Source organism: Oncorhynchus gorbuscha, linkage group LG03 (genome assembly GCF_021184085.1).
Source record: "Oncorhynchus gorbuscha isolate QuinsamMale2020 ecotype Even-year linkage group LG03, OgorEven_v1.0, whole genome shotgun sequence".
Classification (NCBI taxonomy): domain Eukaryota; kingdom Metazoa; phylum Chordata; class Actinopteri; order Salmoniformes; family Salmonidae; genus Oncorhynchus; species Oncorhynchus gorbuscha.
Genome location: NC_060175.1, coordinates 45,815,984 through 45,839,299, shown reverse-complemented (window position 1 = coordinate 45,839,299; position 23,316 = coordinate 45,815,984). Strand labels below are relative to the sequence as shown.

At 47.0% G+C, this 23,316-nt stretch overlaps 1 protein-coding gene across 1 annotated transcript in view; it reads left to right on the top strand.

The window, feature by feature from the left end:
- The window catches only part of LOC124031429 (succinate--CoA ligase [GDP-forming] subunit beta, mitochondrial-like), a 149,012-nt gene that overhangs the window by 109,094 nt on the left and 16,602 nt on the right, over positions 1-23,316 (top strand). The window lies entirely within an intron of this gene.

Genomic DNA, 23,316 nt, shown 5'->3' with positions numbered 1-23,316 from the left:
CAATAGTTCTTTCCGGTTGTATGTAATAACACTTAAGGTTTTCTGGGATAACAATGTAAGAAAAATAATAATATAATAATAATATTATAATATAATAATACTGCACAGTTTCTTAAGGACTAGAAGCAATGCTGCCATCTCTATCGGCACCATCTTGCCTAATGTGTACAACTGCACTGTTTGTTATGGGCTTTGGTACAAGTATTTGATACACTGCTCGATTTTGCAGGTTTCAAAGCATGTAGAGGTCTGTAATTTTTTTACAAAAATCCAGAAAATCACATTGTATGATTTTTTAAAGTAATTCATTTGCATTTTATTGCATGACATAAGTATTTGATACATGAGAAAAGCAGAACTTAATATTTGGTACAGAAACCTTTGTTTGCAATTAGAGAGATCATACGTTTCCTGTAGTAATTGACCATGTTTGCAGCAGGGATTTTGGCCCACTCCTCCATACAGACCTTCTCCAGATCCTACAGGTTTCGGGACAGTCGCTGGGCAATACAGACTTTCAGCTCCCTCCAAAGATTTTCAAACACAGCGAGTGGAGTTTAGACCAAAAATCTATATTTTTGTCTCATCAGACCACATGACCTTCTCCCATTCCTCCTCTGCTTCATCCAGATGGTCATTGGCAAACTTCAGACGGGCCTGGACATGCGCTGGCTTGAGCAGGGGGACCTTGCATGCCCTGCAGGATTTTAATCCATGACGGCGTAGTGTGTTACTAATGGTTTCCTTTGAGACTGTGGTCCCAGCTCTCTTCAGGTCATTGACCAGGTCCTGCCGTGTAGTTCTGGGCTGATCCCTCACCTTCCTCATGATCATTGATGCCCCACGAGGTGGGATCTTGCATGGAGCCCCAGACCGAGGGTGATTGACCGTCATCTTGAACTTCTTCCATTTCCTAATAATTGCGCCAACAGTTGTTGCCTTCTCACCAAGCTGCTAGCCTATTGTCCTGTAGCACATCCCAGCCTTGTGCAGGTCTACAATTTTAAACCTGATGTCCTTACACAGCTCTCTGGTCTTGGCCATTGTGGAGAGGTTGGAGTCTGTTTGATTGAGTGTGTGGACAAGTGTCTTTTATACGGGTAACGAGTTCAAACGGGTGCAGTTAATACAGGTAATAAGTGGAGAACAGGTGGGCTTCTTAAAGAAAAACTAACAGGTCTGTGAGAGACAGAATTCTTACTGGTTGGTAGGTGATCAAATACTTATCTCAAGCAATAAAATGCAAATGAATTACTTAAAAATCATACAATGTGATTTTCTGGTTTCGTCTCTCACAGTTGAAGTGTACATATGATAAACATTACAGACCTCTACATGCTTTGTAAGTAGAAAAACCTGCCAAATCGGCAGTGTATCAAATACTTGTTCTCCCCACTGTAAGTAAGCATTTCATGGCAAGGTCTACATCTGTTGTATTCGGCGCATGTGACAAATAAAATATGATTTGATTTGACATGCTGCTGCTGTTTGTTGATGTAATTTAGACTCCCCTCTGTCATTAACCCTGAGATCTGTGACAGGCGGATTCCTCAGCCTCTCCAGCTCTTCCAGCATGGACCCCTGTTTTTGAGCATGAGGAGCAGCACTCTGTGTGCAGAAGGCCATGCCATAATGAATTTGATGAAATGTAGCCAATGTAATGAGAAAGACGTGCCCATCCCTGGCTCCTCTGTCACATCAGGTTTGTCCACTCTGTGGGAATGGAGGAGAGAAGGTCACTTGCAGTGCCTTGAGAAAGTATTCATACCCCTTGACTTAATTCACATTTTGTTGAATGTTGTGTTACAGCCTGAATTCAAAATAGATTAAATCGATTTTTTTCATGTTCAACCATCAAACCCCCGAGCTGACAAGGTACAAATCTGTCGTTCTGCCCCTGAACAGGCAGTTAACCCACTGTTCCCAGGCCGTCATTGAAAATAAGAATATGTTCTTAACTGACTTGCCTGGTTAAATAAAGGTCAAATTAAAATTAAATTCACACACTGTCCCATAATGGCAAAGTGAAAACATGTTTTCAGAATTTTAGCAAATTTATTGAAAATGAAATACAGAAATATCTCATTTACATAATTATTCACACCGTAAGTCAATACTTGCCACATATTTTCAAGTAAATTTCAGTCAACTGCAATTCAGCCAATCAGGAACATTCATTGTCTTGGTAAGCAACTCGGGTGTAGATTTTGCCATGTGTTCATCTCCCAGTGTCTAGTGGAAAGCAGACTGAGACAGATTTTGCTTGTGCTTAGCTCCATTCTGTTTATTTTTTTATCCTGAAATACTCCCCAGTCCTTAACAATTACAAGCAGACCCATAACATGATGCACAGCCACCACTATGATTGAAAATATGGAGAGTGGTACTCAGTAATTGGATTTACCCCAAACATAACACTTTGTATTCAGGACAAAAAGTGCATTGCTTTTCCAAATTGTTTTCATTATTACTTTAGTGCCTTTTTGCAAACAGGATGCATGTTTTTTGATATTTTAATTATTTTCACTCTTTCATTTATGTTAGTATTGTGGATTAACTACATTCTCACTTCAAGGCTGTAACTTGGCCTCATGGTGAAATCCCCGAGTGGTTTCCTTTCTCTCCGGCAACTGAGTTAGGAAGGACACCTGTATCTTTGTCGTGACTGAGTGTATTGATACACCATCCAAAGTGTAATTATAAACTTCACCATGCTCAAAGGGATATTCAAGACATTTTTATTTGATTTCTTATTGTTGGGAAATATAATTACACTTATTATGGTTATGGTGTATTGTGTGTAGGCAAGTGCCCCCAAAACTCTTAATTTAATAAATGTTTAATTCTGTCTGTAACACAACAAAATGTGGACGGGTGTGAATACTTTCTGAAGGCACTGTAGATGGAGCTCTGGAAAACAACATCTGGGATCACTGTTGGATATCAGCAATAGTCTGTGTCTTTGTGATCTGCTTTCTGCAATTCCAGGAAACTAAAATAAATATCAACTTTATTAAGACCTGAAAACCAACTGAAAGGATATGTGTTATAAGAGAGATCCTGTTTATTTGGGTTGTCTTGTACTCATATACCCCTATCAGTTTCACCTGTATCCCAGCCCCTCCCTCCCTCTCCCCTGGTATGGTTTGCTATGCTACTGTAAGCCTCACTGGCAGCAGTTCAAACATATTATTGTCACTGTAATTGGCTGTTCCAGGCTTGATTTGATATGTGCCTCTTGTCTGATCCGTACACCTCTTTACCGCACTAATGGAAAGATGAGTCCCACGTGAAATGTTTCTCTCATCAGATCGCTGTTGAGATCGTACATCTCACGTTACCCTTGTCAGGAGCGCTGCTTTATCACAGTCTGAGCATGTGTGGTAGAGGGAGGATTGCATTAAAAATAGAAAGAAGTAACAAGGGTGAATTTAGCCAAAGTGCTTTTGAAACTTGAAAATTATATATGAACCTTAGATTTATCATAATAATAACTATTACCACACATTATCAGTAGTCACCTTGTTGAAATTCGTGTAGAGGTGTGTGTCCGAGAGGAACATAGGCATCAACTGTTTCACTGTGCCACTATTCCTACAGTCACAGCACTGCTACCAGTCCTAACACTTACACTGCTAGTTTTAATTTCCTCCCCCAGGTGCAAACTGACTGATGTTGCCAGACTAGCTGATACAGTTGTCTCCTTTAGCTTGATCCCCCACAGCTGTGGTCAAGCTGACATGGCTGTGTCTCTCCAGCTGCAGGTGCCTGAAACGTTGTGCTACATGTACACTCATATCCTCCCATCTCCTGGAGCATCTGCGGTTGTCAGAGCAGATAGAGATGGACAGCAGATGGCTGGGCTCTACCATCCTTTACAATGCTGCTCTCTTTTATCCATATAGAACAATATGCAGCACAGGAGCTTCAACTAGGCCAACAAAACCACTGATTAAAAGAGTCATACTACATACACCCTCTATATGTTCTGTTGTGACCACTAGATTTAGGCCTTGACTAGTTTGATTGAACCTACACTCTGCAGTATATAATATATAGGGTATACTTTTTAGCACTAATGTATAATTCACTTGTTAATATTGATTTAAGGAGATTTGTTTGATTTAACAAGATGTATTTGTTTCCCCCTTTTACTGTGCCTCCATCAAGCTTTTGGGATTTTTCAACACAGCCAGCCCTCCACCCCTGTGAATGAAGCATATTTCAGAGGCAGTGTTTGGCTCACTTCCCTCCAGCACTCCAGCCCTGACTGTATCCGTTTGTAGAGCCTTTTCACATTTCCTATTTCTCAGGCCTGCTGTCGTGGCCCTGTCTGCCAGGCAGCAGGAATGAGGGAACGTGGGAGAGGGAGAGCGGGAGCTTCTCCATTTAAAGCCCAACAGTGATTACACTGTCCATCAGCCGCCAGGACGACCTGCATCAGCCACAGGATTGATGTTTGACAGAATAATTAGGAAACTGTCTCTGGTTAAAATCACTGGAGCTCATCTTTGGGTAAAAGGACTTCCATTTGCTAACTTCCCCCACTTGTCCCCGCTTCGTTCCCCAGCCCTGTCCTAGCCATCCACAGAGTGCTCTGGGAGGGAGAAAGTTGAGTGGTACAGTGGGGTGGGTCGGTGTTTCTGCTAGTGAAACTGGAAAGGCAAATGGAAGGGAATGGGGGGAGAAGTGAGTCAGAGTGGAGCAGTCATTGCCACTGGCAGCAGCTCAGTAGAAGTAGGAATGGGAGGGAGCTGAAGCAAGTGGGGAGGGAGGTTGGGGTAATGGAGGTAAGAAAAATAAAGGACGGCCAGTAGCACTATTAGCTGGGATTGGCTGGTCTCGGTAGTGGGAGAATACTCTTAGGATTTTGTTAGAGCGTTGTGAATTGAGAAGAGGCCACTACACTACCCGGATTCTCCTCTGGCTTGTCTGGTATGGCTGATGATGAGCTCTTCATTAGGCTGGCCCCTAAAGGACTGACCCATTAGGTCAAAAGGCAGTGTCTGTTCCACCTGCGTGATACTCTAAATCCCCTGACTGCTCCTGTACTGACCAACAGACGGGGAACCAGGCTCCAGATGAGGACCACCTCTCTCTCCTCTGGGCTTTACCCGGGGAAGGTTGTTGCCCTTACCTGCCAGAGAACCAGGCTCCAGCTGAGCCTCTATCTCATTGACTGAGCCCCCCCCCCCCCATCCCTCCCCTGGGATTTTGTCTACTCCTCTGATCCCTCTAATACCTAAGCAATTCCTTAATGGCTAATTGATATGCCACAGAGCAGCTTCAAAGCCTGCAGGTCTTAATGTCTGCCCAGGGAAGTACTGGTCATCTCACTGAAAGACTGCATGCGGGGTGCCTTAGAAACAATTCCCCTCATCTTAATAATTCCAACCTGGTCTTTGTTTGGGTTTTCATGACACGTGCAGGCAGAGACATGGAAAACATCATACAAGGGCTCCCATTGACACAGAGAGGGCTGGGAAAAAAAGCACCCTCAATCAGTGTATGTATCGGTGTCTGGCTTTTTGGAAATTAAATCTTGATTGCATCCATCTGTTTCGCCCTAGTTTCTGGTTTTCTGTCACTTTAGTGTCCTGCTCCCCAGACTCGCCAGGACTGAGCGGGTGGAGGAGGGAGAGGCTTTGCAATATGTGTATTCTATCAGTTTCTAAATGACTCATTTAGCCAGAGCTGAGTCATAGCGAAAAGTAGTCATTGCCTTTTCAATAACTGCAGCGATTCAGTCATTCACTCAGATGAATAACAAATTAGTGTGTCTTAAAAACGGTCTCTATTTTTGGATCGCGGAGGGTGAAAGCACTATATAAAAAAATAACCCCCCCATCTATCAGGATTAACGCTCTCCCAGGTTATTTCATCCCCACTAAATTGCATCTCTCACTAAACAGCATCAGAGAAGGGAATTACTCAGTTCCTCCTGGGACACTCTCTGCTGTCTCATTGTTGCTCTAAAGAGTACAAATGCCTTCCCTAGGGTGCTTATGGGTCACTTCTGCCCTTTTTAGTGCTGTTAAGGTATTGCATTGTGAGGAAATTGCGCTGTTGTTTTTGCCAGTTTTACACTCCTACAGACAATCTCACAATACCAGGATTCATGCATTGTCAACGAGTGTGTGTGGTATTGTTAATGAGTGTGTGTGTGTGGTATTGTTAATGAGTGTGTGTGTGTGTGGTATTGTTAATGAGTGTGTGTGTGTGTGGTATTGTTAATGAGTGTGTGTGTGTGTGGTATTGTTAATGAGTGTGTGTGTGTGTGGTATTGTTAATGAGTGTGTGTGTGTGTGGTATTGTTAATGAGTGTGTGTGTGTGTGGTATTGTTAATGAGTGTGTGTGTGTGTGGTATTGTTAATGAGTGTGTGTGTGTGTGGTATTGTTAATGAGTGTGTGTGTGTGTGGTATTGTTAATGAGTGTGTGTGTGTGTGGTATTGTTAATGAGTGTGTGTGGTATTGTTAATGAGTGTGTGTGTGTGTGGTATTGTCAACGAGTGTGTGTGTGTGTGTGTGGTATTGTCAACGAGTGTGTGTGTGTGTGTGGTATTGTCAACGAGTGTGTGTGTGTGTGGTATTGTCAACGAGTGTGTGTGTGTGTGGTATTGTTAATGAGTGTGTGTGTGTGGTATTGTTAATGAGTGTGTGTGTGTGGTATTGTTAATGAGTGTGTGTGTGTGGTATTGTTAATGAGTGTGTGTGTGTGTGGTATTGTTAACGAGTGTGTGTGTGTGGTATTGTTAACGAGTGTGTGTGTGTGTGTGTGGTATTGTTAACGAGTGTGTGTGTGTGTGTGTGGTATTGTTAACGAGTGTGTGTGTGTGGTATTGTTAACGAGTGTGTGTGTGTGTGTGTGGTATTGTTAACGAGTGTGTGTGTGTGTGTGGTATTGTTAACGAGTGTGTGTGTGTGTGTGGTATTGTTAACGAGTGTGTGTGTGTGTGTATGTGGTATTGTTAACGAGTGTGTGTGTGTGGTATTGTTAACGAGTGTGTGTGTGTGTGTGTGGTATTGTTAACGAGTGTGTGTGTATGGTATTGTTAACGAGTGTGTGTGTGTGGTATTGTTAACGAGTGTGTGTGTGTGTGTGTGGTATTGTTAACGAGTGTGTGTGTATGGTATTGTTAACGAGTGTGTGTGTGTGGTATTGTTAACGAGTGTGTGTGGTATTGTTAACGAGTGTGTGTGTGTGGTATTGTTAACGAGTGTGTGTGTGTGTGTGGTATTGTTAACGAGTGTGTGTGTGTGTGGTATTGTTAACGAGTGTGTGTGTGTGTGGTATTGTTAACGAGTGTGTGTGTGTGGTATTGTTAACGAGTGTGTGTGTGTGGTATTGTTAACGAGTGTGTGTGTGTGGTATTGTTAACGAGTGTGTGTGTGTGGTATTGTTAACGAGTGTGTGTGTGTGGTATTGTTAACGAGTGTGTGTGTGTGGTATTGTTAACGAGTGTGTGTGTGTGGTATTGTTAACGAGTGTGTGTGTGTGGTATTGTTAACGAGTGTGTGTGTGTGTGTGTGTGTGTGGTATTGTTAACGAGTGTGTGTGGTATTGTTATTGTTAACGAGTGTGTGTGTGGTATTGTTAACGAGTGTGTGTGGTATTGTTAACGAGTGTGTGTGTGTGGTATTGTTAACGAGTGTGTGTGGTATTGTTAACGAGTGTGTGTGTGTGGTATTGTTAACGAGTGTGTGTGTGTGGTATTGTTAACGAGTGTGTGTGTGTGGTATTGTTAACGAGTGTGTGTGTGTGGTATTGTTAACGAGTGTGTGTGTGTGGTATTGTTAACGAGTGTGTGTGTGTGGTATTGTTAACGAGTGTGTGTGTGTGGTATTGTTAACGAGTGTGTGTGTGTGGTATTGTTAACGAGTGTGTGTGTGGTATTGTTAACGAGTGTGTGTGGTATTGTTAACGAGTGTGTGTGGTATTGTTAACGAGTGTGTGTGGTATTTGGTGGTTGCATTCTTTCAAAGACATGAGCCCGTGGCTATGTTTATGCAAAATCTAAATAATGTAGCTAATCCAGTCGTTAACTCCTGAAATACGTGTTACTTTCAGGTGTAAATGATGGGATTCATCTGTGTGGGTGCAAGGCTGAATATGAATAGTCTGTTGGTTATGTTGGTAATTTATCCAGACTTGTTTGTCCACTCACTGATTTGACTGTCTCTGGCTCCTAGGCGTGCCCGCCTGGCTGTCTGCTTCAGTGCTGTGCGTCAAAAAGCCCAGTTGTTTACCCATTAGCAAATGCACTTCACTGAAGAAGAGCGGTGTGTCTATGCAAACAGGGTGACAAAAAGAAGTTGGAGATGATTTGCCTTGCAAAACCACCCAGCTGCCCTTTAGATGGCTCATTGGCTCCCATGATCAGGTGCAATCTGAACTGGAATCATTTGGATAATTGACCTTCTGTGTGAATACATTAGAATAAATTAATTTTGATTGGCCATGTAGCATTATGAAGAAAGTAGGAATGTTAGGCTTTTATATTCAGCGCTGGTTTGTTGTGCTAGGTCTCGGAGGTGATTATGTATGCAATTCCCTGCTATTATGCATTCCTTCCATTTCAAAAGTAATTCTCGCTCATAGTAGAGCAGGGCACCGCTGTGCTGGCTAAACTCTGCAATGACTGAAAGGCGAAATATCTAAGGATGGTGTATAGTAATCACTGCTCATGTTTTAGAATGTCAGTCCCTGTGTCTGAGAGAGAGACACGCAGCGGTGGCCAAGTTAGGTTGCTGTGGTTGTAGGTGGCCCATGGTGTGGTTTTATGGAGCTGACAGAAAATGTACTCCATTATCTTTACTAGATACTTTATTTCTGTTGTTGTATATATCTGTTATTTAAGTTTACACTGAAAACGTTTATCATCCCAAAAAGTACATAGAGTGAGCTCCAAAAGTATTGAGACATTGATGCATTTTCTGTTGTTCTTTGCTCCAGCAATGGGGCTGACAGTGCACACTGTCCGCTTTAATTAGAGGGTATTGTCATCCATATTGGGTCAACTGTTAATAAATTACAGATATTCTTTTACACATAGTTGCCCCCCCCTTCTTATACATTTAGTGTACAAAACATTAGGAACATCTGCTCTTTCTTTTCACCTGCTCACCTGCCCTGTTGAAATGAATTAATCTCTTATTGTCTGCTATTCATTGTCTGCTTTTTTCAACCCACCTACCAATAGGTTTTTCTTGTTTGTGAGGAATTGGAAAGCCTCCCTGGTCTTTGTGGTTGAATCTGTGTTGGAAATTCACTGCTCGACTGAGGGACCTTACAGATAATTGTATGTGTGGGGTACAGTGATGAAGTAGTCATTCAAAAATCATGTTAAACACTGTTATTGCAGACTGAGACCATGCAACTTATGACGCGACTTGTTCATCAACTATTTACTCCTGAACTTATTTAGGCTGGCCATAACAAAGGGGTTGATTACTTATCGACTAAAGACATTTCAGCTTTTCATTTTTTAAATTAATTTGTAAAAATGTTGGAAAACATCATTCCACTTTGACGTTAATGGGTTATGACGCCGTCACTGCTAAATGTATACAGGGGATACATGGCTGTTTTTTCCCTTTCCACTCTAAACTAGACATTGCTGACTTCCATCATACAGTAGTGCTTTGACTGGAGGAATACTGTGTGTATGTCTGCACACGTGGCCCTGCATATCTCTGTTGTTCCCTTGTCATCCCTCAATGATCGACAGCCATTAACCCTTGGTGGAGGGGTTGAGAAATATTTATGTCTGCCTGTCAGCGGCGAGATGCCGCCCTCTCGGGATGAATAATAGGCCTGTTTTACAGTGTCCGCATTTCTCAAATCTAATGCATAGCTGTGTGTGTGTGTGTGTGTGTGTGTGTGTGTGTGTGTGTGTGTGTGTGTGTGTGTGTGTGTGTGTGTGTGTGTGTGTGTGTGTGTGTGTGTGTGTGTGTGTGTGTGTGTGTGTGTGTGTGTGTGTGTGTGTGTGTGTGTGTGTGTGTGTGAGAACATGCACAAGATCCCGAGGTGAGCAGCAGGAAATGAGTTCTACATCCCTGGCTGACAACGTCCCCTGCCAGTACTGGTCTCTGTGCTCCCTTCTCTCGCTCCTGTGCCTGCTGCCAGTCTCCCTCTCTCATTGTCTTGTCTTTCATGTCATCCCCCTGTTGCCCACTCTTGTCCTCCTGTCTGCCCCTATTTCTGTGAACATTTGACCTCACGTGTTGTCCCACTTAATCTCTCTCACTACTCTTCTCATATTTGTCTAATATTAGCCCTTCTGCACTCTCACTTTAGATTGCTTGCGTTCTTCTTCTGGACATATTGACAGTAGATATATTTCCCATGAAACTATTCTAGTGTCAAATGTGTAACCCTCCAGCCTGGATAACTGATGCTAATTTGGGCTTTGGGTCTAGAGCCATTTGGTGTTCACTTATTTCTGTCCTCCCATCTAATAAAAAAAACAATGGATGGCAAAACGCTGAAGGACTTGAAAGGGCAGAGGGCCATTCGACTGACGGCTCCATGAGATATGCCCACTGCCTCTGTGTTATAATCGGCACTTCAATCCCTACAACAAAGACACTATCCAACGCAGTGCCATCTCCATGACAAAGGCATAGGTGAAGTGCACTTCACCGTCTGCTACAAAGTCAGGTTCCAGACTTGATGAGGCCCCCCAGGGGCCCTTGTGCATGGCCTCTGAGCATCCAGTGCATGCTTTTGGCTGCTGATGGGCCTGGTAGCGTAGGGAGAATATGAATGATGTGGCCTGGGGAAGGGCAGTGTAATGGGAGAAAGATCAGAGGCTGGGGCTGTAATGGTGCAGTCAGGATGGGATAGATGGGGGTGCAGAAGTACAAATTGGAATTGGTTTATTGGGTTGGTCTAACGCTGCTTGAATATCATAATGAGACACTCCAATGTCATCGGGAGTATTTACTCCACTTTATCCCTGGTCTCTTCCCTGTATGTCAGCCGTGCATATCGGGTGACTGTCTCCCATAAACGGCCCTATTGTGTCAACAGATGCCGTGCTTTGCATTTACCTCCACCATGATGTCTATCCCCTACCACAACCTTCAGAAATCTGGCTGTTGTCTGTATACTGGTAGAGCACTTATTATTACTCAGTGATTCTGAAGGATTCAACATTCAATAAGTAAAGACAAATATGAATGGAAGGTTTTATAACACACACACACACACACACACACACACACACACACACACACACACACACACACACACACACACACACACACACACACACACACACACACACACACACACACACACACACACACACACACACACACACCCCATTTTGAGTGTCCTCCTTAAGGTGTATGAAACTGTAAGCGTCAGAGAGGCTTCAATAAACCTCCACTGTTTGATGAAACGGAGGGAAACTGAAACCTACAAAATAATGAAATTGCTGATATAGCTCAGCCTAATAAATAAATGCTCAATAGACCTGATAGATATAGCCACAGTGTACAATACAATGCTTAGACAATAAAAAAAAACATTTCCTGCATTAAAAAAAGAAGCACAATCTTGTCAGCTACTTTGTGCTGGCCGTATTGACGAGCGTGTTGAAAACAGAATGAGTGTCTGAGTGAAAGGACGGCCTTACTCTGTCACGAGCGAGACCTTGAGCCGGAAATGACTGGCTCTGGTATCAATTCACAGGGAATGTCCCCCCCATTCACCCCCCCTTACTTTCACTTCCATTCTCCACTTTCGCCTCTCCTGGCTCCCGCAAACTCATTTCTGCCTTGATTGGTTTCTTTTCTTCAGCGGAGAGAGGAGAAGCGTGCTGGCTGTGCCTAGGCAAGTTCACGTGGCAGGGGGGCCTGAGAAACAGAAGGACATCTTCACGTGGCAGGGGGGCCTGAGAAACAGAAGGACATCTTCACGTGGCAGGGGGGCCTGAACAACAGAAGGACATCTGCACGTGGCAGGGGGGCCTGAGGAACAGAAGGACATCTTCACGTGGGAGGGGGGCCTGAGGAACAGAAGGACATCTTCACGTGGCAGGGGGCCTGAGGAACAGAAGGACATCTTCAAGAGGCAGGGGAGGCTGAGGAGCAGAAGGACATCTTCACGTGGCAGGGGGCCTGAGGAACAGAAGGACATCTTCACGTGGCAGGGGGGCCTGAGGAACAGAAGGACATCTGCACGTGGCAGGGGGGCCTGAGGAACAGAAGGACATCTGCACGTGGCAGGGGGGCCTGAGGAACAGAAGGACATCTTCACGTGGGAGGGGGGCCTGAGGAACAGAAGGACATCTTCACGTGGCAGGGGGCCTGAGGAACAGAAGGACATCTTCAAGAGGCAGGGGGCCTGAGGAGCAGAAGGACATCTTCACGTGGCAGGGGGCCTGAGGAACAGAAGGACATCTGCACGTGGCAGGGGGGCCTGAGGAACAGAAGGACATCTGCACGTGGCAGGGGGCCTGAGGAACAGAAGGACATCTGCACGTGGCAGGGGGCCTGAGGAACAGAAGGACATCTTCAAGAGGCAGGGGGCTGAGGAGCAGAAGGACATCTTCACGTGGCAGGGGGCCTGAGGAACAGAAGGACATCTTCAAGTGGCAGGGGGCCTGAGGAGCAGAAGGACATCTGCACGTGGCAGGGGGGCCTGAGGAACAGAAGGACATCTTCACGTGGCAGGGGGCCTGAAGAACAGAAGGACATCTTCACGTGGCAGGGGGCCTGAGGAACAGAAGAACATCTTCACGTGGCAGGGGGCCTGAGGAACAGAACCATATCTTCACGTGGCAGGGGGCCTGAGGAACAGAACCATATCTTCACGTGGCAGGGGGCCTGAGGAACAGAACCATATCTTCACGTGGCAGGGGGGCCTGAGGAGCAGAAGGACATCTGCACGTGGCAGGGGGGCCTGAGGAACAGAAGGACATCCTCACGTGGCAGGGGGGCCTGAGGAACAGAAGGACATCTGCACGTGGCAGGGGGCCTGAGGAACAGAACCATATCTGCACGTGGCAGGGGGCCTGAGGAACAGAACCATATCTTCACGTGGCAGGGGGCCTGAGGAACAGAACCATATCTTCACGTGGCAGGGGGCCTGAGGAACAGAAGGACATCCTCACGTGGCAGGGGCGCCTGAGGAACAGAAGGACATCTTCACGTGGCAGGGGCGCCTGAGGAACAGAAGGACATCCTCACGTGGCAGGGGGCCTGAGGAACAGAAGGACATCCTCACGTGGCAGGGGGGCCTGAGGAACAGAAGGACATCTGCACGTGGCAGGGGGGCCTGAGGAACAGAACCATATCTTCACGTGGCAGGGGGCCTGAGGAACAGAACCATATCTTCACGTGGCAGGGGGCCTGAGGAACAGAACCATATCTTCACGTGGCAGGGGGCCTGAGGAACAGAAGGACATCCTCACGTGGCAGGGGGGCCTGAACAACAGAAGGACATCTGCACGTGGCAGGGGGGCCTGAGGAACAGAAGGACATCCGCATGTGGCAGGGGGCCTGAGGAACAGAACCATATCTTCACGTGGCGGGGCGCCTGAGGAACAGAAGGACATCCGCATGTGGCAGGGGGCCTGAGGAACAGAAGGACATCCTCACGTGGCAGGGCGCCTGAGGAACAGAAGGACATCCGCATGTGGCAGGGGGCCTGAGGAACAGAACCATATCTTCACGTGGCGGGGGCCTGAGGAACAGAACCATATCTTCACGTGGCAGGGGGCCTGAGGAACAGAACCATATCTTCACGTGGCAGGGGGCCTGAGGAACAGAAGGACATCCTCACGTGGCAGGGGCGCCTGAGGAACAGAAGGACATCTTCACGTGGCAGGGGGGCCTGAGGAACAGAAGGACATCCTCACGTGGCAGGGGGGCCTGAGGAACAGAAGGACATCTTCACATGGCAGGGGGCCTGAGGAGCAGAAGGACATCTTCAAGTGGCAGGGGAGCCTGAGGAGCAGAAGGACATCTGCACGTGGCAGGGGGCCTGAGGAGCAGAAGGACATCTGCACGTGGCAGGGGGCCTGAGGAGCAGAAGGACATCTGCACGTGGCAGGGGGCCTGAGGAGCAGAAGGACATCTGCACGTGGCAGGGGGCCTGAGGGCAGAAGGACATCTTCACGTGGCAGGGGGCCTGAGGAGCAGAAGGACATCTTCACGTGGCAGGGGGCCTGAGGAAAAGAAGGACATCTTCACGTGGCAGGGGGCCTGAAGAGCAGAAGGACATCTGCACGTGGCAGGGGGCCTGAGGAGCAGAAGGACATCTTCACGTGGCAGGGGGCCTGAACAACAGAAGGACATCTGCACGTGGCAGGGGGCCTGAGGAACAGAAAGACATCTTCACGTGGCAGGGGGCCTGAGGAGCAGAAGGACATCTGCACGTGGGAGGGGGCCTGAGGAACAGAAGGACATCCTCACGTGGCAGGGGGCCTGAGGAACAGAAGGACATCTTCACGTGGCAGGGGGCCTGAGGAACAGAAGGACATCTTCATGTGGCAGGGGGCCTGAGGAACAGAAGGACATCTTCACGTGGCAGGGGGCCTGAGGAACAGAAGGACATCTTCACGTGGCAGGGGGCCTGAGGAACAGAAGGACATCTTCACGTGGCAGGGGGCCTGAGGAACAGAAGGACATCTTCACGTGGCAGGGGGTCTGAGGAGTAGAAGGACATCTGCACGTGGCAGGGGGCCTGAGGACCAGAAGGACATCTTCACGTGGCAGGGGGCCTGAAGAACAGAAGGAAATCTTCACGTGGCAGGGGGCCTGAGGAACAGAAGAACATCTTCACGTGGCAGGGGGCCTGAGGAACAGAACCATATCTTCACGTGGCAGGGGGCCTGAGGAACAGAACCATATCTTCACGTGGCAGGGGCGCCTGAGGAACAGAAGGACATCTGCATGTGGCAGGGGCGCCTGAGGAACAGAAGGACATCTTCACGTGGCAGGGGGCCTGAGGAACAGAAGGACATCTTCACGTGGCAGGGGGCCTGAGGAACAGAAGGACATCTTCAAGTGGCAGGGGGCCTGAGGAAACAGAAGGACATCTTCACGTGGCAGGGGGCCTGAGGAGCAGAAGGACATCTGCACGTGGCAGGGGGCCTGAACAACAGAAGGACATCTTCACGTGGCAGGGGGCCTGAACAACAGAAGGACATCTTCACGTGGCAGGGGGCCTGAGGAACTGAAGGACATCTTAACGTGGCAGGGGGCCTGAGGAGCAGAAGGACATCTGCACGTGGCAGGGGGCCTGAGGAGCAGAAGGACATCTTCACGTGGCAGGGGGCCTGAAGAACAGAAGGACATCTTCACGTGGCAGGGGGCCTGAGGAACAGAAGAACATCTTCACGTGGCAGGGGGCCTGAGGAACAGAACCATATCTTCACGTGGCAGGGGGCCTGAGGAACAGAACCATATCTTCACGTGGCAGGGGGCCTGAGGAACAGAAGGACATCTTCACGTGGCAGGGGGGCCTGAGAAACAGAAGGACATCTTCACGTGGCAGGGGGCCTGAGGAACAGAAGGACATCTTCACGTGGCAGGGGGCCTGAGGAACAGAAGGACATCTGCACGTGGCAGGGGCGCCTGAGGAACAGAAGGACATCTGCACGTGGCAGGGGGTCCTGAGGAACAGCAGGGGGCCTGAGGAACAGAAGGACATCTTCACGTGGCAGGGGGCCTGAGGAACAGAAGGACATCTTCACGTGGCAGGGGGGCCTGAGGAACAGAAGGACATCTTCACGTGGCAGGGGGCCTGAGGTACAGAAGGACATCCTCACGTGGCAGGGGGCCTGAGGTACAGAAGGACATCCTCACGTGGCAGGGGGCCTGAGGAACAGAAGGACATCTTCACGTGGCAGGGGGCCTGAGGAACAGAAGGACATCTTTACGTGGCAGGGGGCCTGAGGAACAGAAGGACATCTTCAAGTGGCAGGGGGCCTGAGGAACAGAAGGACATCTTCACGTGGCAGGGGGCCTGAGGAGCAGAAGGACATCTGCACGTGGCAGGGGGCCTGAACAACAGAAGGACACCTTCACGTGGCAGGGGGCCTGAAGAACAGAAGGACATCTTCACGTGGCAGGGGGCCTGAGGAACAGAAGGACATCTTCACGTGGCAGGGGGCCTGAGGAACAGAAGAACATCTTCACGTGGCAGGGGGCCTGAGGAGCAGAAGGACATCTTCACGTGGCAGGGGGCCTGAAGAACAGAAGGACATCTTCACGTGGCAGGGGGCCTGAGGAACAGAAGAACATCTTCACGTGGCAGGGGGCCTGAGGAACAGAACCATATCTTCACGTGGCAGGGGGCCTGAGGAACAGAACCATATCTTCACGTGGCAGGGGGCCTGAGGAACAGAAGGACATCTTCACGTGGCAGGGGGCCTGAGAAACAGAAGGACATCTTCACGTGGCAGGGGGGCCTGAGGAACAGAAGGACATCTTCACGTGGCAGGGGGCCTGAGGAACAGAAGGACATCTGCACGTGGCAGGGGCGCCTGAGGAACAGAAGGACATCTGCACGTGGCAGGGGGTCCTGAGGAACAGCAGGGGGCCTGAGGAACAGAAGGACATCTTCACGTGGCAGGGGGCCTGAGGAAACAGAAGAACATCTTCACGTGGCAGGGGGCCTGAGGAACAGAAGGACATCTTCACGTGGCAGGGGGCCTGAGGAACAGAAGGACATCTTCACGTGGCAGGGGGCCTGAGGAACAGAAGGACATCTTCACATGGCAGGGGGCCTGAGGAACAGAAGGACATCCTCACGTGGCAGGGGGCCTGAGGTACAGAAGGACATCCTCACGTGGCAGGGGGCCTGAGGAACAGAAGGACATCTTCACGTGGCAGGGGGCCTGAGGAACAGAAGGACATCTTCACGTGGCAGGGGGCCTGAACAACAGAAGGACATCTTCACGTGGCAGGGGGCCTGAACAACAGAAGGACATCTTCACGTGGCAGGGGGCCTGAGGAACAGAAGGACATCTTCACGTGGGAGGGGGCCTGAGGAACAGAAGGACATCTTCACGTGGCGGGGGCCTGAGGAACAGAAGGACAACTTCACGTGGCAGGGGAGCCTGAGGAACAGAAGGACATCTTCACGTGGCAGGGGGTCCTGAGGAACAGCAGGGGGCCTGAGGAACAGAAGGACATCTTCACGTGGCAGGGGGCCTGAGGAAACAGAAGGACATCTTCACGTGGCAGGGGGCCTGAGGAACAGAAGGACATCTTCACGTGGCAGGGGGGCCTGAGGAACAGAAGGACATCTTCACGTGGCAGGGGGGCCTGAACAACAGAAGGACATCTTCACGTGGCAGGGGGGCCTGAACAACAGAAGGACATCTTCACGTGGCAGGGGGGCCTGAGGAACAGAAGGACATCTTCAGATTTCACAGCACAGGGACAGCTGGATGTCACAGGAGAGAGATAGTGGACATATTGTATAGAATAAGACATGTTGTTTGATTTGTATTATGTCAGTGTTAGGTCATGTCAGGGCTCAACAAACGTGTTGACGTTCATGCTTCTTGGTATCTAGTGAAGACAAATGCAATGAATGGTTTCCAGTGTATGTCATGACATTGATTGTCACCTTCCCTGGAAAGTGCTTGGTTTTTCCAGGAATTGGATTTGGAAGAAATTAGAGAATGGTGCTGTACAGAATCATATAACTTCTTCTACAACCAGTTTTCTAAGTACAGTTTCCATACTTTCATATATGCAAATACCTTCCAAATGGCATTTGCACACATTTGTTTATCTAAAGTATTACTCAGAGGGACAGTGTTTGCCGTATATATGCAGTTAACCCTGTAAAAGATGCAGTAAAGCTATCTTTCCGTGCCGGTAGAGATGTCCCCCGTCCATCGATCAAATCAAACTATTTGTCACATGTACCGAATACAACAAGTGTAGACCTTACAGTGAAAGGTTTACTGACAAGCCCTTAACCAACAGTGCAGTTCAAGAAAGAGTTGAGGAAAGTAACACAATAAAATAACAATAACGAAGGGGTACCGGTACAGTCAGTGTGTGGGGGTACAGGTTAGTCAAGGTAATTTGTACATGTAGGTAGGGGTGAAGTGACTATGCATAGATAATAAACAGTGAGAAGCAGCAGTGTACATAACAAATGGAGGGGGGGGGTGTCAATGTAAATAGTCTGGTGGCCAGTCTTATGGCTTGGGGTAGAAGCTGTTAATGAACCTTTCGGTCCTAGACTTGGCGCTCCGTACCGCTTGCCGTGTATTAGCAGAGATAACCTTGTGTGACTTGGGTGACTGGAGTCTGTCAATTCTTTGGGCCTTCCTCTGATTAGTGTCAATTGTTTGGGCCTTCCTCTGAAGGCCTTCCCCTTCCAATTGTTTGGGCCTTCCTAGTATATAGGTCCTGGATGGCAGGAAGCTTGGCCCCAGTGACGTACTGGGCCCTACGCACTACCCTCTGTAGCGCCTTACGGTCAGATGCCGAGCAGTTGCCATACCAGGTGGTGATGCAACTGGTCAGGATGCAGTCGATGGTGCAGCTGTACGACCTTTTTTTCCCACCTTTATTTAACCAGGTAGGCTAGTTGAGAACAAGTTCTCATTTGCAACTGCGACCTGGCCAAGATAAAGCATAGCAATGTGAACAGACAACACAGAGTTACACATGGAGTAAACAATTAACAAGTCAATAACACAATAGAAAAAAAAGTCTATATACATTGTGTGCAAAAGGCATGAGTAGGTAGGCGAATAATTACAATTTTGCAGATTAACACTGGAGTGATAAATGATCAGATGGTCATGTACAGGTAGAGATATTGGTGTGCAAAAGAGCAGAAAAGTAAATAAATAAAAACAGTATATGGGATGAGGTAGGTAAAAATGTGTGGGCTATTTAACGATAGACTATGTACAGCTGCAGTGATCAGTTAGCTGTTCAGATAGCAGATGTTTGAAGTTGGTGAGGGAGATAAGTCTCCAACTTCAGCGATTTTTGCAATTCGTTCCAGTCACAGGCTGGAACAAAAGGCGGCCAAATGAGGTGTTGGCTTTAGGGATGATCAGTGAGATACACCTACTGGAGCGCGTGCTACGGGTGGGTGTTGCCATCGTAACCAGTGAACTGAGATAAGGCGGAGCTTTAGCTAGCATGGACTTGTAGATGACCTGGAGCCAGCATACAGGTCGCAGTGGTGGGTGGTATAAGGTGCTTTAATGATAAAACCGATGGCACTGTGATAAACTGCATCCAGTTTGCTGAGTAGAGTGTTGGAAGCTATTTTGTTGACGACATCGCCGAAGTTTTACTAGGGTAAGTTTGGCGGCGTGAGTGAAGGAGGCTTTGTTGCGGAATAGAAAGCCGACTCTAGATTTGATTTCCGATTGGAGATGTTTGATATGAGTCTGGAAGGAGAGTTTACAGTCTAGCCAGACACCTAGATACTTATAGATGTCCACATATTCAAGGTCGGAACCATCCAGGGTGGTGATACTAGCGTTTAAGAGCTGTTGGAGGCCACGGAAGGAGTGTTGTATGGCATTGAAGCTCGTTTGGAGGTTAGATAGCACAGTGTCCAAGGACGGGCCGGAAGTATATAGAATGGTGTCGTATGCGTAGAGGTGGATCAGGGAATCGCCCGCAGCAAGAGCAACATCATTGATATACACAGAGAAAAGAGTCGGCCCGAGAATTGAACCCTGTGGCACCCCCATAGAGACTGCCAGAGGACCGGACAGCATGCCCTTCGATTTGACACACTGAACTCTGTCTGCAAAGTAGTTGGTGAATCATGCACGGCAGTCATCAGAAAAACCGAGGCTACTGAGTCTGCCGATAAGATTATGGTGAATGACAGAGTCGAAAGCCTTGAGGATCTGGGGACCCATTCCAAATATTTTCAGTCTTCTGAGAGGGAAAAGGTGTTGTCCTGCCCTCTTCTCGACTGTCTTGGTGTGTTTGGACCGTGTGGACATCAAGGAACTTGAAAGTCTCTGGCAGTTGTCAGTTGCAGAGGGTTCCTTAACATGAAGTGAAAATTCAGATGGTGGTGTCAAGATGTCTGTTTGTGAGCAGGCTTCTTTGACATAATGCTCCATCTCTTTCACTTTGGGCGAGGAGGAGCTGTCATGCTTCAACAAGCTAGATAATTATTTCCCTCTTATCCTGCTTCGCCAGGCTCAATCCCAGCATTCAATAGGAGCCACGACCCGCACTGCACCTCGCCGCCCTTCTCCCTCTCTCTATCTCTCCCTTTCTCCCTCTCTCCATCTCTCCCTTTCTCCTTCTCTCTCTCTCTGGCCCAGCGCCAGAGGAGTAGCACACCACAGGGAATGCATTTCCAGGCAGAAAAAATAGCCCTTAGATTTGACAAGATGGTACCAAAATAGAAAGCCAGAAAGATACAAAGAAGAACTACATCAAATGAACTGTCTTATCGTCCAGGCCAAATTGCAGTTTGTTAAACTAAAAACACACGTACATATGCCATTTAATATGCAGGCTGTGTATGCGTGTTGTATGCCTGACCATGTATGTGTTGTGACCTCAGAAGTAACAGTAATTTTGTGAAGTGAGTTCAATCTGTGTTTTTGGGTAGAACTGGGAGCCCCATTTCTGCTTTATATGGTGATGTCTTAGCCTATTGGAGGAATAGGGGAAGTGGCGCTTCCAAACTGTTGTGCTCACCTATCTGAATTGGCTCTGTTAACACTAAAGGGGTGTGTCCTGTGGAAGGACGTGGGGACCTAAATAGAATTGGGCCCCATCCCACAACAGAAAACTGCTCATTTGAAGATGGAGGATTAGTGCCTATAGGCCCCGTCTTCATTTGGAAAGGCTGCATATTAACCTTTAACCCCTAGGCTGGGCACTGCAGCCCTGTGGAGGAGCAGGAATAAACAGGCCAGGACCAGCAGGCCTGTCAGAGGAGGCTGCCGTCACCAGATAAAGCAGAACAATGCCCTTAATAGGCCACAGAGAGACCAAGGAGTTCCAAAAATGTCTGCACAATTTGCTAGGTTGTAACAAAGGGAGAGATGTGTTTCTTCTGACAGATTAGCAGTGGTCAACAGTGGTAGACTGCTGTTAGTGTGAAGCACAATGCTAAATGTGTGTCGGAGTGATAATTCAGCAGTACACACTCACCACAGGGATCACTGCAGCAGCCAGACCAAATGCAATGCTGGTTAGTTAAAATGAACGGTTGGAAATACGTTTTTAGGTGTTGACAAGTCTATAGGGGAGAATAGTATGGTTTCTTATGTCGATGTTGTAGGTATCAAATGGGTAGAATTTTGACTTGTGGGGTTATAATGTTGTGTGTTTACTAGTATCACCTGTCAGTGATGGTAATCATGACATTCATCCTCTGTGTGTTAAACATAAAATATAAACGTGTTTTATAAAATGCATTGACACTCTGGGGAAATGCCAGTTCCTCTGTCAGTATAGAATCTTCCAGGCTACTATTCATGTCTTAAATGCAGTTAGCAGGCTGGATAATAGAGTCTGAAAAGACTGTTTCCCAGCTGTGAAAGAGCCTTGACAGGGTATTGGAGCAGTGGCTGTTATGATCCTGTTATGTTTAATCATTCACTGGACCAGAAAGTACTCCTCATACTGTAAAGGCACAAAGGTTCTCAAAGGATCCTGGTACAATATGCTTTATTCCTTTCTGCTCTGCACCGAATCAAGAAATAGCATATGTTTATCCTAACTCAAATGGTAATGTTTCCAAAGCGGCTCCTGTATCACGGGGGTAATCAGAGAATAGTACAATGTACTCTGATCTTAGAGGTCTGGGAGGTTTAGGATTGCGTCAGAGTGGATTTGAATTGATCTTTAGTGTGATGGTTAGAGTTTGAGTCTGCGCTGGTATCGGCCGGATCACATTTAAAATGGACTTTTGATTGAAAGCAATTGAACTAAAGGGATTAACCCTAACTTTACTCCAATTCACTTCTGCCATTAATCAGTGTGACATTTAAAGGCTCAGGTCTACGGTGGCGGTGCTCTGTGGTTCTACTGCAGCGCCTAGTCTCTTAAGTCATCACTGCTGCAGTGATCCCTGTGGTGAGTGTGTACTGCTGAAACCCCACCTCTTTAAGGAATACCTAGGATAGGATAAGTAATCCCTCTCACCCCCCCCCCTTTAAGATTTAGATGCACTATTGTAAAGTGACTGTTCCACTGGATGTCATAAGGTGAATGCACCAATTTGTAAGCCATTTAGTACTTTGACCTAGTTGAAATATTATCATATTTTTCCTTGACTGTATGTACTGTGCTGTATGTACTGTGTGTATATGCTGTACTGTATGTACTGTACTGTATGTACTGTACTGTATGTATTGTTCTGTATGTACTGTACTGTATGTACTGTGTGTATATACTGTACTGTATGTACTGTACTGTATGTACTGTACTGTATGTACTGTACTGTATGTACTGTACTGTATGTACTGTTCTGTATGTATTGTACTGTATGTACTGTGTGTATATGCTGTACTGTATGTACTGTACTGTATGTATTGTTCTGTATGTACTGTACTGTATGTACTGTACTGTATGTATTGTTCTGTATGTACTGTGCTGTATGTACTGTTTGTATATACTGTACTGTATGTACTGTTCTGTATGTACTGTTCTGTATGTACTGTTCTGTATGTACTGTTCTGTATGTACTGTGTTGTATGTATTGTATGTACTGTATGTATGTACTGTTCTGTATGTACTGTGCTGTATGTACTGTGCTGTATGTACTGTGTGTATATGCTGTACATTATGTACTGTTCTGTATGTACTGTTCTGTATGTATTGTACTGTATGTACTGTTCTGTATGTACTGTGTTGTATGTATTGTATGTACTGTATGTATGTACTGTTCTGTATGTACTGTGCTGTATGTACTGTGCTGTATGTACTGTGTGTATGTATTGTACTGTATGTACTGTTCTGTATGTACTGTGTTGTATGTATTGTATGTACTGTATGTACTGTCTGTGCTGTATGTATGTACTGTATGTACTGTGCTGTATGTACTGTATGTATGTACTGTATGTGCTGTATGTATGTGCTGTATGTATGTGCTGTATGTACTGTGCTGTATGTACTGTGCTGTATGTACTGTGCTGTATGTACTGTGTGTGCTGTATGTACTGTACTGTATGTGCTGTATGTACTGTGCTGTGTGTACTGTATGTATGTGCTGTGCTGTATGTACTGTATGTACTGTGCTGTATGTACTGTGCTGTATGTACTGTGCTGTATGTACTGTATGTGCTGTGCTGTATGTACTGTGCTGTATGTACTGTATGCATGTGCTGTATGT